Source organism: Phasianus colchicus, chromosome 5 (genome assembly GCF_987193195.1).
Source record: "Phasianus colchicus chromosome 5, bPhaCol1.hap1.1, whole genome shotgun sequence".
In the NCBI taxonomy this organism is placed as follows: domain Eukaryota; kingdom Metazoa; phylum Chordata; class Aves; order Galliformes; family Phasianidae; genus Phasianus; species Phasianus colchicus.
Window position 1 is genome coordinate 7,050,003 of NC_143440.1, and position 15,978 is coordinate 7,065,980.

A 15,978-nucleotide genomic window follows, 5' to 3' on the forward strand; every position below is an offset into this window, starting at 1 on the left:
AGCCCTGTGCCGGTCCCCAGGGGCTCGTTGACAGTCCCCCGGGGGGACACTTCACACCAAGGGGCTACGAACAAAGGTTGAGGGGCCCCGTGCGAGTCCCTGGACCCTCGGCTTTCCTCACACAGCCTCCCCAAGAGAGCGGCTGTAACGGGCGGTTTCCTGAGGAGAACCCGCTCCCGCCCAACTGTCACCCCTCAGGGCCGCTTTATTTCCCATTGTTTGTCCCCTTTATGCGCCGTACTCTGAAAAAGTTTCACTTCGCAGGGTGGGGGGGAGAAAGACTTGGCGTGGGTGACACACGAGAGGTCGTGCTGATGGTGCACCATGGAGAAGGGCAGTCCTACTGCTTGGTGCAAAGATGGTTGCAGTTTTGTGTCAGTATACGGCAATCTTGGGCATTTCTACCCACCTCGTAGGCTTAAATTATGGCATGTTTTGTGGTGAAAAAAAAGGCCAGTTGGTCAATAACTTGGGTTCCCCAGTGCTTGGTTCGATGTCCTCATCGCAGTGCCCAGCCCAGAGGATTCCTCCAGCACAAACCCTTCCAACACAGACTCCTCCAACAGTCCCAGTACACAGCAGCAATTCCTTTCTCCTCCCAACCAGGATGCTAGCCAACCCCCTCCATATTTTGACAAAACTGGTTTAAAAACCCATGGGTGATACATTGTTGTATCACAGATATCCTGTCTTGGGTTGGTGCAAGTTTCAGGGTGGTATCTTTTTGTTGTTATCTTGTTTTCACTCCTCAACTTCTGAGAAGTTCAGTGCATGGAACAACAGCTGGGAGGGAAAAATCATAGAATCATGGAATCGTTTGCGTTGGAAGGGACTGTTAAAGGCCATCTAGTCCAACTCCTATGCAATGCACAGGGTCACCTATAGAACCATCAGGTGCTCCCATCCAGCCTAACTTTGAATGCCTCCAAGGACAGGGCTTCCACCACCTCTCTGGGCAACGTACACCACAAGTTTAGCCTCCTCCAACTCTAAGAGCCTGCTTGAAATGCAGCAAAGCTGCAGGAAACTAGGAGGCTAACGTGCTTTTTCTCTGCCCTTCTCCTGGAGATCCAAAGGACCTAGCAAGAAAGAGCAAAATCAGTGTCTACTGTGGTCTTTGCTTGGCCCAAGGTCTATGCACGATGAAATTAAGGAAGAATTCAACTATTTGGAGGCACTGACTCAAAAAAAAAAAAAAAAAAGAAAAGAAAAAAAAAAGAAGAAAAAAAAAAAAGGTGGTTTCCTTAAATTTTAAGCCAAGATTTCATTCCTTCCTCTGCATTTAATGTGTGTGATAATCCAGCATTTTCCCCCAGTCAGGATTTGCAGGCTCTCACACAGTGACCAAGTAACCCTGTGGACAGTGTGGGGTTGGCAGCACTGATTTCATGTGTGGGGAAAAGGACCAGCACTTCTTCCTCTAGTTGAGCCCCACTTGATTGTGTATCAGTGAATCCTGTTGACCGCCATGTTTCTGGAGTGCTGTAGGAGAAGAGGAATCCCATCCAGAGGGTCAGAGCTCTGCATGGGAGCCCCAGGCGGCGAGCACTGCATCTGAGCGTGATGTACAAATCAACCAGAAGCCTGCCTGAAACAAATACCAATCGTTGGTGATGCAGCAGAAAAGAACAGAGCTGAAATAGCCCAAACAGCTACAGTCCTGGAAGGCAGCAAGGGAAGCATGCATGCCTTTAAGTGCATCTGCAGCTTTCCGTATGAGCACATCCCCTGTTGGAAAGTAATGCACGCTCCTATCAGACTGAACAATGAGCTTCCGCGGCTCTTCAGCAGCATTCAAATGGGAAACCATTCATGCAAGGATTTATGGGACCACCATCACAGCATTATCTAATGAGAAGTTAGCAAATATTTTACATACCTAGCAGAACATAATGTGTGAAAAGACAGGGATGTGTCCCCAGTTTCACTTAGGAGGCTGTCCCGGGAGGTATGGCCGTGCTTTACAGTGCAGCCACAGCCACTATTGAGTCACTCACAAAAATCTGCAGTAAAAGGTGCAGCCCCATGAAGGACCACACTCTTTTTTTCTTATTATAAAATAAGTGGATTTCTGTCAAAAACCACATGACAGCCTGCTCCATCGACACAGCACTGCAGAATCATTCTTGCTTTCCATCACTTGCTTTAGGGCTTAGCTACTGTCCTTAAACAGAGAGAGACACTAACATGTTCTCCTTTACCCCGTTTTTCCCTGCAGAAGCATCTCCTTTGAATGGGACTTCTGCAGGCTCCATTTAACACAGCTGAGCATCACCCAGCGCGAAGGATTGCTTCTCTCCTCAGAGCAGAGAGCTGCATCGCACTGCTCCCCCCTGATACTCAGTTTCTGCCAAACTGCCCTGTAAAAATTATATTTTTAGTAGAGTCCTTCCCTCTGCTGCAAGCCCTAGCCAACAGAAGGGTAACTAAAGCACCACTGAGCACTAGGGTGAGTTAAATTTTAAAATAACAGAGAACATGCTCACACCAGTCATTAGATGTGTTTCAGCAGCTTCAGAAATCAGCTTCCTTGGACTCTGTTAGCTAAACAGAACCCAGCTTTGGAGCAGAAAAATGAAGGCACTGAAAATTACAAATCTCTGGAATTGTATGTTGCTACTATGACATTCACAATGTGGCTTCAGTAATTTAGCAGGGAAGCTCAGGAGGGTTTTGGCATGGGGACAAAGCCAGAGCCCCTTGGAGTGATGCACAAGGGCTGCCAAAAACCTGCTCCTGCATTGAGTGACCCACAGTGAGGCTGCAAGAAAATACAAGCATGATTCTAACAGGCTGCCTGAAGATAGAGCATTCATTTGGGGTCTTCCAAATAAAAGTAAAAAATCAAGGCACATGAATGAACCTCACATTTTAATTCGTGGCTCTTCTTTACTCTCCAGCCCATACCTACCACCATGCTTAGTCTATGTTACTTGTAGCTTAAGTTGTACTGTAATTCCTGCAAATAAAACTACATCTTCCCAGCATTCGCGAGGCAAATATTTGGTTAGAATTGATGCTGAAATTTAAAGATAAGTAGAGGGAATTCACATATTTAACAGCTTGTTTTCAGAGAAGGTAGAGGTGAAGTCACTCTTCCAAGCGTCCAGAATAGGAGGACATCTTTAGGATGGGAAGTCAAGGGTAGAGGACTGTGTCCTCCAGAGTCCTACCAGAAGCATGACACAAAGCCACCTGCAAAGCTCCCTCCCTTCATAAAAACCCAATTTGTTCTGAAGTGGAGCCTTCCATCATTCCTTTCTCAAAGGGATGGGAGGAGGAAAAAATATAAAGCTAATTGCTGATTGCAGAAAAACAGTCATGGGTCTGCTGTTCTTCAATCCATCAACACACTGAACAGATGAGACCTGGGCTGTTTTTTTTCCCCTTTCTTTCATTAACTAGAAAAAACAAATCACCAAAGCCCCAACAGGAGGTGTTCACATTTCAATTTCTGGCTTGTTTTCTGGGGAGAGGAACAACACCTAGGATTGCAGGACAAGGATTTGTATTCCTCATCTCTAGTGGGCTATGGGGTTGACCAGAAGAAGATGTAAATCCCCACAGCTCCAGCATGATCCAGCAGGAATTAAGGGCCGGATTTTCTCTCATTGCACCCCTTGTCTCAACAGGTACCAATATGGGAGAGGCACAGAGAACCAAACAAGAGCAATAAGACAGCAGAAAGCTTCACACAAACCAGCACCAGCGCCTGCAAAACACACCACTGTGGATGGAAAGCATCATGACATAGGCAGCTTGCAAACAAGCTTAGGCAGCAAGGTGTACAGCAGGTAAGTTCACACACTGAAAGCAGCAACTCGTGGCAGTCTGGAGGATCCTGCTCTGACCGGTTCCTTGGTCAGGCCTTAGGGAAGGAAGAGCAAAGAGCAGGAGGATAGCCAGCTCCCACCTTTCCAGGTAGCGCAGGATCCCTGAGGTTATGTCTTCACATGGCACCTGGCATGATGGGGCTGGGTTACAAATTCATCTCTAGTAAGGGAGACCTGTTAATAAGAACTGAAAAAAATAGTACTACAGACTAGCTTTTAGTTTCAATTAACAAAAATAATAACCTCTGCTCCTTCAGCAAAATGTAACATGACATGCAGGTTTTCCAACCTCAGGTACTTGCTTAATCAGCTCTGCCGTCCCTGAAAGGAAACAGCCTAGGCTTACTCACATGCAGCAGCTCTTTCTATTGCAAGCACTGCTCCCTTCCCTGGAAAAAAGCATCCAGCTCCTCTGGCTGCTTTCTGTACCCAAGCAACTTAACCCTCGCTTCTCCTGCTCAGCGCTCTTCGTAGTTTTTCCAGACACCAAGAAACCATCTCCAGTTCTGGATTAGTAGAATTATCTCAGCCTGCCCAACGCCTCGACATCAATAGAATGTTTGTGCTTCACCGACTGTAGCAGCAAAGGAAAAGGAGCAGTCCCTCTCCTTCCCCCTCCAGCCCTGACTCTGGGGCTAACCCAGTAAATACTAAAGGCCAAATTAATCCCTGGTGGGGCTCTATTGACTGACTTGGAATTATATTACACCAAAAAGTAAATTGGCTGTCAGTATTTAGGTGCACAACATACCAGCTGTGGTTACATAAGCAGTTTCCGCTGAGATTTCTGTTCAAACATCAGCTTTTGCTCATTCTGAGCTGGGTGAAATATTTCCCCTTTTCCCTTGAAAGCAGTCAGGAGGGATTTGGGCTGAATAAGAGGGATCTGACTGCACGAAGGTGCCCTAGATGATCTCGTTACCTGCAAAAATGGCAAATGCAAAGCATTGTGCTCAATAGACTGAGGGAAGCATCTGCAGGTTTTTAGTTTTACTGCTATGAAGGTTTTAATATACATATATATATATATATTTGGTTTTTAAAAAGTTGTTGCAGTTGCCTCAGATGCTGTCTTCTACCAATAAACAGTGCCAGGGAAGCTCAGCACATGTGCACTGCAAAAGAAAGGGGGTTGTTATGTTATATTTCTTATTTTGCCTTTCATCTTAAGACATTGCTGTGCTTTAGTGAGGAACATATAAGTACTGTGAGCTAAATATATTGATGGGGATTTAAAAAAAAAAAAAAGGAGAGGGACAATGAAATTGGCTTTTGAGATGAACGTAGTAGGGACCAGGAAATGAGGTTGGGTTGAATTAAATCACAGGGGTAAGAGTTAAAAACATACCTCAGCATTATCATGGCCTGAAGTGAAGGGTAGGAGTGTGCTTAAGAATATTGCCAAATACAGATTAAAAGCAAGGGCTCAGCCTTATGAGCTGGATCGTGGCAACACTAGTGAAAAATTCATATGCACGGGAAGAATAAAATGTTATGCCTCGCGTTCCCTGGGTAGCCATTATTTTATGAAGTGTGATTCACAAAAACAGCAAGACTGGAGAAATGTGAACACAAAACACATGTCCCAAAAAGATATGATGGGAACACAAACAGTAATTATAGGACCATCTGCAAACTGCGAGGCTTGAGGATGGGGTATGTCAGCAGGAACAAATACATCGCTGTGTTTACAGCTCAAAACACTGACTCTTTTCCTCACACACAACCAATACAGGAAACCTAATAGAAATCCCGACGGCACAAGCAGAGGACAGCCTGCATTTCCATCGGAAACAGCTGCATCACCACTAGAAATTCAGCCCTATTCTCTTTGTGTCCCCCAGGTGTAATGCACTGATGCTGATGCACATCTGTGACAGTGATATTCCTCAGTGTTGCTCTGGTGGCAAAGGGGACATTTCTGCTTCTCCATGCTTCTGGGAGCTTCCATTGAGCCAAACTGCCTTTGCTGGCCAGGCTGGCAGAGAGGTGAAGTCTTGTCTTGGGGGACGAAATGAGGCATGGATGGTGTTGGCAGCTTTGTAAATCAGGGGATATAAGGATAGAGCACAGCCCTACCAAAAAGGTCTCTGGGGGTACTGGTAGATGGTAAGCCAGATATGAGCCAGCAATGTGCCCTCATGCATTTCTGGTTGTATCCTGGGCTGCTTCAAAAGCAGCGTGGCCAGCAGGGTGAGGGAGGTGATCCTGCCCCTCTGCTCTGCACTGGTCAAACCTCACCTGAAGTATTACATCCAGATGTGGAGTCCTCAGTGCAGGAGAGATGTGGACTTGTTAAAGCATGTGCAAAGGAGGACCACAGAAATGATCCAAGAGATGGAACACCTCTCTTCTGAGGACAGGCTGAGAGCTGGAGATGGAAGGGCATGGGTGCAGAACAAAGCTGGTAGCTCTTTAAGGACACCCTTCTGAGAGTGCAACAGCTCTGCATCCCCCAGCAGAAGAAGTCGAGCAGGGGAGGCGGTGACTGTCGTGGCTGTGCAAGGACCTGCAGCATAAACTAAGGGAAAAGAGGGAAATGTGAAGAAAGTGGAAGCAGGGTTGTGTACTCTGGGAGGAATACAGGACTGTTATCTGTGTGTGTAGAGATAGGATTAGGAAAGCCAAGGCACAGATGGAGCTGAACTTGGTGAGGGATGTGAAAAAGATAACTAGGGGTTCTGAAGGTACATAGGTAGAAAGAGACAGGCCGAGGAGAGTGTTTCCCCTCTGATGAAAGGTAATGGGGAGCAGGCTTCCTCAGAAATAGAAAAAGCTGAGGTACTCAGTGAGAACTTTGCCTTTGTCTTCATGGGTGATCAGGCTTCCCATGTCTGCCAGGACCCTGTGCCTCTAGGGGAGGGTGAGGGGAGTGGTTTCTGTCCCACTGTAACAGTGGAACAAGTCCAAGTCTTCCTCATGAAACTGAACATGTAGATGTCCATGGGGCTGGATGATATCCATCTTAGGGTTCTGAAGGAGATGACTGATGTGGTTACTGAGCTGCTCTCCATCATATCTGAAAAATCATGACTGTCTTTTGAAGTCCCTAGTGACTGGAAAAAGAGAAACGTTACTCCTATTTTTAAGAAAGGGAGAAAGGAAGACTCTGGGAACTACAGTACGGTGAGCCTCACCCCTGTGCTTGCGATGATCATATAGCAGATCCTCCTAAAAACTATGTGAAGGCACATACAATATAAAGAAGTGATTCGAGACAGCCAGCATGGCTTCACCAAGGGCAGATCGTGCCTGACCAATCTGGTGGCCTTCTATGATGGAGTGACAGCTTTGGTGGACGGGGGTGGGGCGGTGGATGTCATCTACCTGGATTCTGCAAGGCCTTTGACATGGTTCGTCACCACATCCTTCTCTCTTAATTGGAGAGGTGTGGATGTGAAGGATGGACTGTTTGATGGATTAGGCAGGCTGGACGCAGGCAAAGGGTTGTGATCAACGGTTCTGTATCAGGGTGGAGGTCGGTCACAAGCGGTGTCCCTCAGGGTTCGGTCTTGGGACCGGTGCTCTTCAACATCTTCATCAACGACACAGATGATGGTAGTGAGTGCACCCTCAGCAAGTCTGCAGATGACAGCAAGCTGAGTGGTGCAGTCAATACATTGGAGGGAAGGGAAGCTATCCAGAAGGACCTGGACAGGCTGGAGAAGTGGGGCCATGAAAACCTGATACAGTGGTTCAGTAAGGCCAAGTGCAGGGTGCTGCAATTGGGTCGGGGCAACCCCAGGTATTTATACAAACTGAGGGAAGATCTACTTGAGAGCAGCTCTGCAGAGAAGGACTTGGGGGTCCTGGTGGGCAAGAAGCTGGACATGAGCCAGCAGTGTGCGCTTGCAGCCCGGAAGGCCAACTGTGTTCTGGGCTGCATTAAAAAAGGGGTGGCCAGCAGGGAGAGGGAGGTGATCCTCCCCCTCTACTCGGTTCTTGTGAGGCCCCATCTGCAGTGCTGCGTCCAGACCTGGGGCCCCCAGTATAGGAAGGACATGGAGCTCTTGGAGCAGGTCCAGAGGAGGGCACTAAGATGATCAGAGGGCTGGAGCACCTCTCCTATGAGGAAAGGTTGAGGGAACTGGGATTGTTTGGCTTGGAAAAGAGAAGGCTCTGGGGAGACCTCATTGCAGCCTTCCAGTATTTGAAGGGAGCATATAAACAGTAAGGGGAATGGCTGTTTACGAGGATGGATAGTGATAGGACAAGGGGGAATGGTCTTAAACTGAGACAGGGGAGGTTTAGGTTAGATATTAGGAGGAAGTTTTTTGCACAGAGGGTGGTGAGGCACTGGAACAGGTTGCCCAAGGAGGCTGTGGATGCCCCATCCCTGGAGGCATTCAAGGCCAGGCTGGATGTGGCTCTGGGCAGCTTGGTCTGCTGGTTGGCGACCCTGCACATAGCAGGGAGGTTGAAACTAAATGATCATTGTGGTCCTTTTCAACCCAGGCCATTCTATGATTCTATGATTCTATGATTCTATGATTCTATGATTCTATGATTCTATGATTCTATGATTCTATGATTCTATGATTCTATGTGCAGCTTGGAGAAGAGAAGGCTCCAGGGAGACCTGAGAGCAGCTGTCAATATCTAAAGGGGAGCTGTAAGAAAGAAGGGGACAGACTTTTTATCACGGCCTGTTGTGATAGGACAAGGGGAAATAGTTTCAAAGTAAAGGAGGTGAAATTTAGGTTGGATATAAGGAAGAAGTTTTTTTTACAATATGGGCAGAGAAGCACTACAGTAGGTTGCCCAAGGTATGTTGTTCCAGCCCTATTCCTGGAAACACTCAAGTTCAGGGTGGATGGGGCTCTGAGCAACCTGGCTGTGCTATAAATGTTCCTGTCTAGATGACCTTTGAGCATCTTTTCCAACTCCAAAGATTCAATGGTTCTATGATCCCCTCTCCATCCTTCTGCCCTGACTTTCATCCATATCAATCTGGGCCACGTTCTCCAACCTGACACAAGTGTCATCGCCTTTAAGGCTCATACCTCCAAGAACCATCTCAAATATTGCAAGATTTCCAGGAATTGTGGGATGTCTGCAGAAAAAGTCCATTTGCTATCCTAATTTTCAGGTTCATTGAAAGATACCATTGTATAGAGCCTATATTAGCTTGAGGTGAATCCAGCTGCAGATGACTGGAGTTGTGAATGAGAGCCTAAGCAGACAAAATGCACACAAGAAGGAAGATAATGCTTCTCAAAATGGACTTTGCTCATTTCTTTTATCATTTGTATCTTCATCTGAATTATTTATGATAATGCTTTGTAGTAGCATCTGTAGTATACATTATGAAAATAATGAAATCCAACTCACATGAGACATGGCTCTATTAAATTTTTGCAGAAAGGTGAGGAGACCTGCCCACTCTGCAGGTTTCAAGGAGGTTTAGTAGCAAGTAGATTTAGGTGATTCCCCAGCAGCAAGAAGCAGCTCCCAGGGTTCATCCCACTCTGCATCTATTTGCATGTACTGTTTGAAGCCATCTAAAAAAAAGAAAAAAGAAAAAAAAGAATATTCAGACATAAAGCTGATTTTCCCCAAAGTCCAAGCTCCTACATTCACATGATGCAGAAGCAGCTATGTTAAGAACCTGAAGCTGGGAGTGTTTATTTCAGCTTGAAGGAAACAGCCAGGAGTTTTGCACAGTGTGGCATTCACCTCACAAATATCAGTGCATCAATTTAAACTGGGGATATTTTTCCAACTTCCTTACTTTTATGAGCTCCAGAGCGCTGAGCATGTAGGGAATGCATTTATCATCTCCAGGTCACTCTTACTCATGAATTAATTCATCAGGCTTTCAGAGTAAAGGTGGCTCAGGCTTTACACATTGGATGCAGTACTCCAGATGGGATCTCACGAGAGCAGAGTAGAGGAGCAAAATCATCTTCCTTGACCTGCTGGTCTTCTCTTGATAATCTCTGAAGTCCTTTCCAACCTAAGCCATTCTATGATTATTCTCTCCAGCACTCCTCAAAATGTTGGTCTCCCATCGCTCAGCCAACCTTTCCCTGCATCCTCTGTACCAGATCCAAAGCAGCACTGCACAGACACCTTCCCTCTGGATGTTGCCTTGGGTGTCTTAAGAAGGCATCAGTATTTTTGCTTTTCACCTGTAGAACTCTACCATCTTCCATGTTCTGGCATATCCTGCTGCTCAGGCTTGTGGAGCTATTCCTCAAGTTTCTCCCCATTTCCCACTTGGGGTTTTGGTGCTGCAGTACCTGCCTCTCTGCTTTTGGTGGGAGAAAGCCCAGAGTATCACAGTGTACCTGGGTAGCTCAAACACATTTCTGAGCACATTTCTGCTTCTTTGAGAAACCTGAATTATCCCTGGTCCTGTTTGTCTGCTTTCATGCTATAAGAAAGTGTGATATGTGATGTAGAAAATATAATATGCTACTGGCATAAGCCAGGATTGGGCACATCTAGATAAGCACTCAGACACTTGGGGCTCTGCCTTCTCTATAATGAATACCAGATTATTATTTTAGTATGAAACAGGTGTTGTTAGATGTTTGTTTCCCTAAAAACAACACTTTTGTGCAGCTTAAACCCCACAGAAAGGGGAAGTGCGGGTGGTGGCCGGGCTTATTTGTTTCGAAACTCAGTTGGTTGTGTGAATCAGCACATCCACACCTTGTTCCTCTCACTACTGCAAAACAGAGGCGTCCCTGCAGGTCATCTCCAATGATGACATTCACGAGATGTCCTTAGGAAAGTCCAGGGTAAGCTAGGAAGCTTACTCGTTTCACTTTCAAACAGATACAGAAGTGGAAATAGATAGGCCAGCGTCATTTTGCAATGATTTTATGTACAAATAGGGAACAGACATTTTGCAGACCACCTCTGAGGATTTTTAAGAAAATAATCTCCATATGAAATGAAAATACAACGTGACAAAATCTGCGCAGTTTAAAAATAGAGGGAAATGGTTCAGTGAGTGTGGTGGAGATGGGTTAGACCTGATGATCTTTTCCAACCTTAATGATTCTGTGATTCTACTTAAGGACATGGTTTAGTGGAAATGGTAGTGATGGTACATAGCTGGACTGGAGGATATTAATGGTTCTATGAAGATCAATTCATTTTTTCCCTTTGTTGTGTACGTACAAAAATTGTGAAGAAAACACACTGATCTCAGAGGTGAAATAAAGGAGTCTAAAAGGAACAAAGCTAAGCACATCAACTGTGAACCTCTGCTTCATCCCACAGGTTGCAGGGATGAATTAGGGTGCAGTGCTGGATTTTGGAGCTTATGGGGATGCTGGGAATCACCATCCTGCCATGCTGAGCACTCGGAAAGCAGCAAAAGAGTTAAGATAACAGGAGAGCAGAAAGTTTTATGGTGAGGCTTGAAGTTTAGCTGTACAAATCCTATTAGCATTAACATCACCCGTGCAACTAAATCCTTGCGTTCTGCACAGAAATTGAATCCCTGAGGGTCTGGCTTAAATCAACAAATACTACGAAAGGCAGAGCAGGGAGTGACATCTCTGTGCATAGGGAGTTTTGTCTGAGGACGGTGGCAGGGAGTAAATCAAGCAGAGTTTGTTGCTGTAATTTTTGGCATGCCAATTGACCCCAGCATTGCTGACCATCCAACATTTTACAGGAGTCATTCAGAAAGGCACTGGACTTCTCTTTAATTTATTTTCTCCCACTTTCCCTACCACTCTTTTATTACAGAAGGAGAGAGAGAGAGAGAGAGAGAGAGAGAGAGAGGAGGAAAAAAAAAAGAAAAAAAAGAAGGAGCAAACCTTTTCCTCCAAGGCTTTGAAATACTTTGGCCTCAATATTGGTTTTTGTATATCGTCTTCCATTGGAAAAGAAAAAAAAACATTGCAGCTCTTTTGTCTGGGCATTGGATATCTGGAATGGGAGAAGTAGAGCCCTAAAGCCAGGTCCCATCTCCCACTAGCCACGAGCAGCTTCGTATCTTGCTCTGGGACCCTTCTCACCTCAACCATTACGTGTTGGTGTGAACTTTAATTCACTAAGGCAAGTTTTTGTTGAACTCTAGGCTGGGAAGTGGAGCTGAATGTGTCTTGGATAGAGAACCACGAGCACTTGGCCATCAGTGGGATTTGTTATCACTAAAATTAAGCTGCCACCAAGATAAGATGGTTTCTCAAAATGGAGTCATTGGCCACAGATTGGGTGCAAGAGGCTGTGGGTAAAAGATATCTGAGATACAGACTGGGTGATAATGTTTGCTCTTGGCCTCAAATTTAATGACCTGTGGACAATTGGGAAAGGATGGAGCAGGCAACTGAGGTTCTTGGAGGACATGGCTCCTCCAGTTCTCTGCATTGCACATCAATGGAATAGAGAGAATCCATGTTGTAACTCTAACAGAAATCCTGTGGTCTGAGCAGAATAGATCTTACATCAAAGCCCACAGTGAGCAAAATATTTGGGGTTGGATCATCTCAATGCAAGTTAGCGCAAATTTTCTTGATCAGCATGGTCAGGAATTGCTTTCAGAAAGCTGCACCATATACTATGGATGGACATGCAGTTTGGCAAGCTCAACAAAAACCCAACCCAAATGCTTTAGTACTCATCATGGAAATGTGAGCATCTACTAAGTTTAAGCAAGGTGAGTAATTAGGTTACAGTCTTATATCCAAAGCCATTCATTCTGCTATTACAATTCATTATTCCGTGCAGTGTTCTCCTGGATGTTTGAACTGGGACCTGCCTGATCCTGCAAAGCCCAGCTTTCCTTGTGTCAGAACATGGAACAAAGTCATAATTCCCATTTGCAGCTGCACTGGCTGTTGCTATGGGAATGCTTGCAGTGTAACGGACTGAGCGATGCTGTGCCCCTGTGCATGCAGGTGCTCAGAGCTTTCCCATGTGTGAACACTGTGCTCTGACAATTAGCAAGTTACAAATTATCTTGCACAGCACCAGGGTTCTTCCTGAGCTCATTGGTGGAAAACTTGCTAAAAGCTGTCATTAATGGCATAAAATTTAGATTTGCACGGGGAGATTCAGAGTCAGGTGAATTTTTAAAGCTCAAACATGCAATGAAACTGCTGCTGACCACAGCCTCCTTCAAACCTGGGGGAATAAAACAGCTTAAAAGCAATGAAGTTGCAAGCAAAGAAAGTCAGTTCTGAAAACAGCCCTTCTTTTCTGTCACTCACTGAAAATATTAAAAAAAAATATTCCAACCCAACAGCCGCCCTTTAACTAAAGGAGAAGAAACTTGACTTTTCTGGATGCACCTTTTCAGCATTCCTGGACCTGTAGGTGGGAGAGCCTCACAGAAGCATCTTGTCCTATTCTTCTCATCTCATCTCAATCGTGCCTCTTGCTGTTCTTGAGCAACAAAGGCCCTGGACAGCCCACAGTGGCTGGTTGCTTGGGTAGGATCACAGAAACACAGAGCACTTTATCATGCCCTTAGGTTATTTACATTTGGGAAAAGCTGTAGGGCTTGATCTATCCTTCTCCTCTCCTTACTACCAGCGGGTCAGAAATTGCCAGATCCTTTAGCATCAACACCACCAGACCCAAGGGCATTGTACACCCACTGCCAAATCCCCTTTAATCGGCTGCCTTCCTCCTTGGCCAGCCCCAGCTATGCGCTGGATCACAGCTTTAATAGCTCCAAAGAGGAATTCCTAAAGCAAATATTTTCTTTCCAAAGCTCTGCTCATTAGCTATAAACACAGAGAAATGTATCACAGACAGGTTCTGAAGAGGGCTGTAGCTCTGAGGAGAGATAAGAAAACGCATAGAGAGACTTGAAATTATAGTTCAGTTTTTGAAGTGCTCACAGGAGAAATGGGCGTTGCAGTGCTGGAGGGGATGGGGTTGCTGCAGTGTGGGGTTTCCAGTCTATGTGGGCTCCAGCAGCACTGGCTCTGCTTCTGGGGCTAAGACATAGACAAGAGACATCCCCAACATGGACTACTTCTTCCCACTAATGTAGCTGGGATGGGGATTTGGATTAAAAGCTGATATTCCTGTTTTGGTGCCAAATTCATAAAAGGCATCTCCTTCACCAGTATGGGGTTGGCTGGCACATCACACACTGAAAATCATCTCTTCACAGAAAACTTTTAATTACAAAACAACCTAACCTAAGGATGAGAGAGCACAGAACACTCAGCATCCCCCTGCGTGAAGCAAGGATATGAAGATTTTTCTCAACCCTCCCTCCAGCTCTGCTCAGAAATGGGGAAAATAAGAAAATTGAACACCTGAAAGTCATTAAATCAATAGAATCAAAGAAAGGATTGGAAGGGACTTTTAACATCATCTAGTTCCAACCCCCCTGCTATAGACAGGGACACCTCCATCTAGACCAGGTTGCTCACAGCCCCATCCAGTCTGGTTTTGAATACTTCCAGGGAGGGGGCATCCACAACCTCATTGGGCAACCTGTTCCAGTGTTTCACCCCCCTCACAGTAAAGAGTGTCTTCCTAACATTTAGCCTAAATCTACCCTCTTCCAGTTTAAAGCCATTTTCCCCTTGTCCTGTCCTTACCTGCTCTCATAAAAAGTCCCTCCCCAGTTTTCTGTAGCATTCAGGTACTGGCAGGCCACTATAAGGTTTGTCTGGAGCCTTCACTTTTCCAGGCTGAATAGTCCCAGCTCCCTCAGGCTGTCCTCATAGGGGAGGTGCTTCAGTCCTCTGATCATCTTCATGGCCTTCCTCTGGACCCGCTCCAACATCATGAGGTCCTTCTTGTGTTGGGAGCCCCAGAACTGGATGCAGTACTCCAGGTGGGGTCTCACAAGAGCAGACCGGAGGTGCAGAATCACCTCCCCCAACCTGCTGATCACACTTGATGCAATCTAGGATACAGTTTGCCTTCTAGGCTGCAAGAGCACACTGTTGGCTCTTTATCTAAATAGAGCCAAAAAAAAGCACAGCCCATTGACCACAGACAAGATCTGCCCATCAGCCCTTCTTCTCTCTGATCGCTATCCTTAATTTCTAATTTTGCCACCTGCCCGACATTTCATAAAATTTTAAAGCTAATGCTCTGCCACCCTCAAATGGCACTGGAGCAGACATTTAAGTGCAGCCCTGGATGAATAAATCATGGGGAGAGCAGGGAAGGAAGGATGGGATTCGATGGCAAGAGAATTGATTTAAATGACGTCGTCCAGTGGGATCATCTGAGATTTGCTCTTCAGGCAGTCAGAAGGAGAGAGGCAGCAATTAAAGCCTAATGATGGCGTGCAGTTCCTCCTCAGCCCTTTGGGGCAGATCCAGGAGAAGCTGTTGTCTGCATCCACATGCAGACCCTTTTATTGGAGTGGAGAATTTCTTCTTTCCCATGATACCATCCCAAAATAAAGTGGATTCTACCCTTTTGAAGAGTCATGTATCAAGAAACTGGAAAGGGAAGCAGAGGGGCTCAACCAGACTGTGTGGGGCTGACCTTGTGCTTGGGAAGCCTGATGCCTGGAACGAATGTCAGGGAAGAGGTGAGCTGCAGAGAGGAGGCACAGAGATGATTTGGGGAAGAAGCTTTGCTTCTTGTAACTTGTGCAGGTCATCCTTCAGAGCCCAGAGCACTGACTGCAATGTATAGAATGTTAAAGAGCTTTTTAATTTCTCGGAGAAAGGCATAAGGAGAATCACTGGCTGGATCCCAAATCCAGATCCAGCAGCACCAAGCTGGCAAGAGGGAACAAAGCAAAGAACAGGAGTCGAATGAGGAATCATCTCATTCTGGATCGATGGGGTTGTCTCTCTGGATGTTCAAACAGCAGTGCTGCCCCTCAAGGATGTTCATCTTCATCCTGTGGGTACCAAGGTAGCAGTGTCTCAATGCTGTGACAAAGGAAACAGATGTATGGAGATAAGACAGAGGTGCCCCTGGAGGGGCCCAAGGCCAGGCTAGATGAGGCTCTGGGCAGTCTGATCTGGTGGGGGGCAACCAGCTCACAGAAGGGTTTAGGACTGGGGGGGCTTTCAGGTCCCTTCTAATCCAACCATTCTATGACTTTGTGATTCTAAGAGAAGCAGTCAAGTGCAAAGCTGCAGGGAGACTTTGCTGTGACTGGTGAGAGACAGTTGTCCAAATTGTGCTGAGTCAGTGGAAAGGAAGATGTGTGCCCACAAGCTGTGGCAGCAGCTGCCTCCTTGGGAGAAAC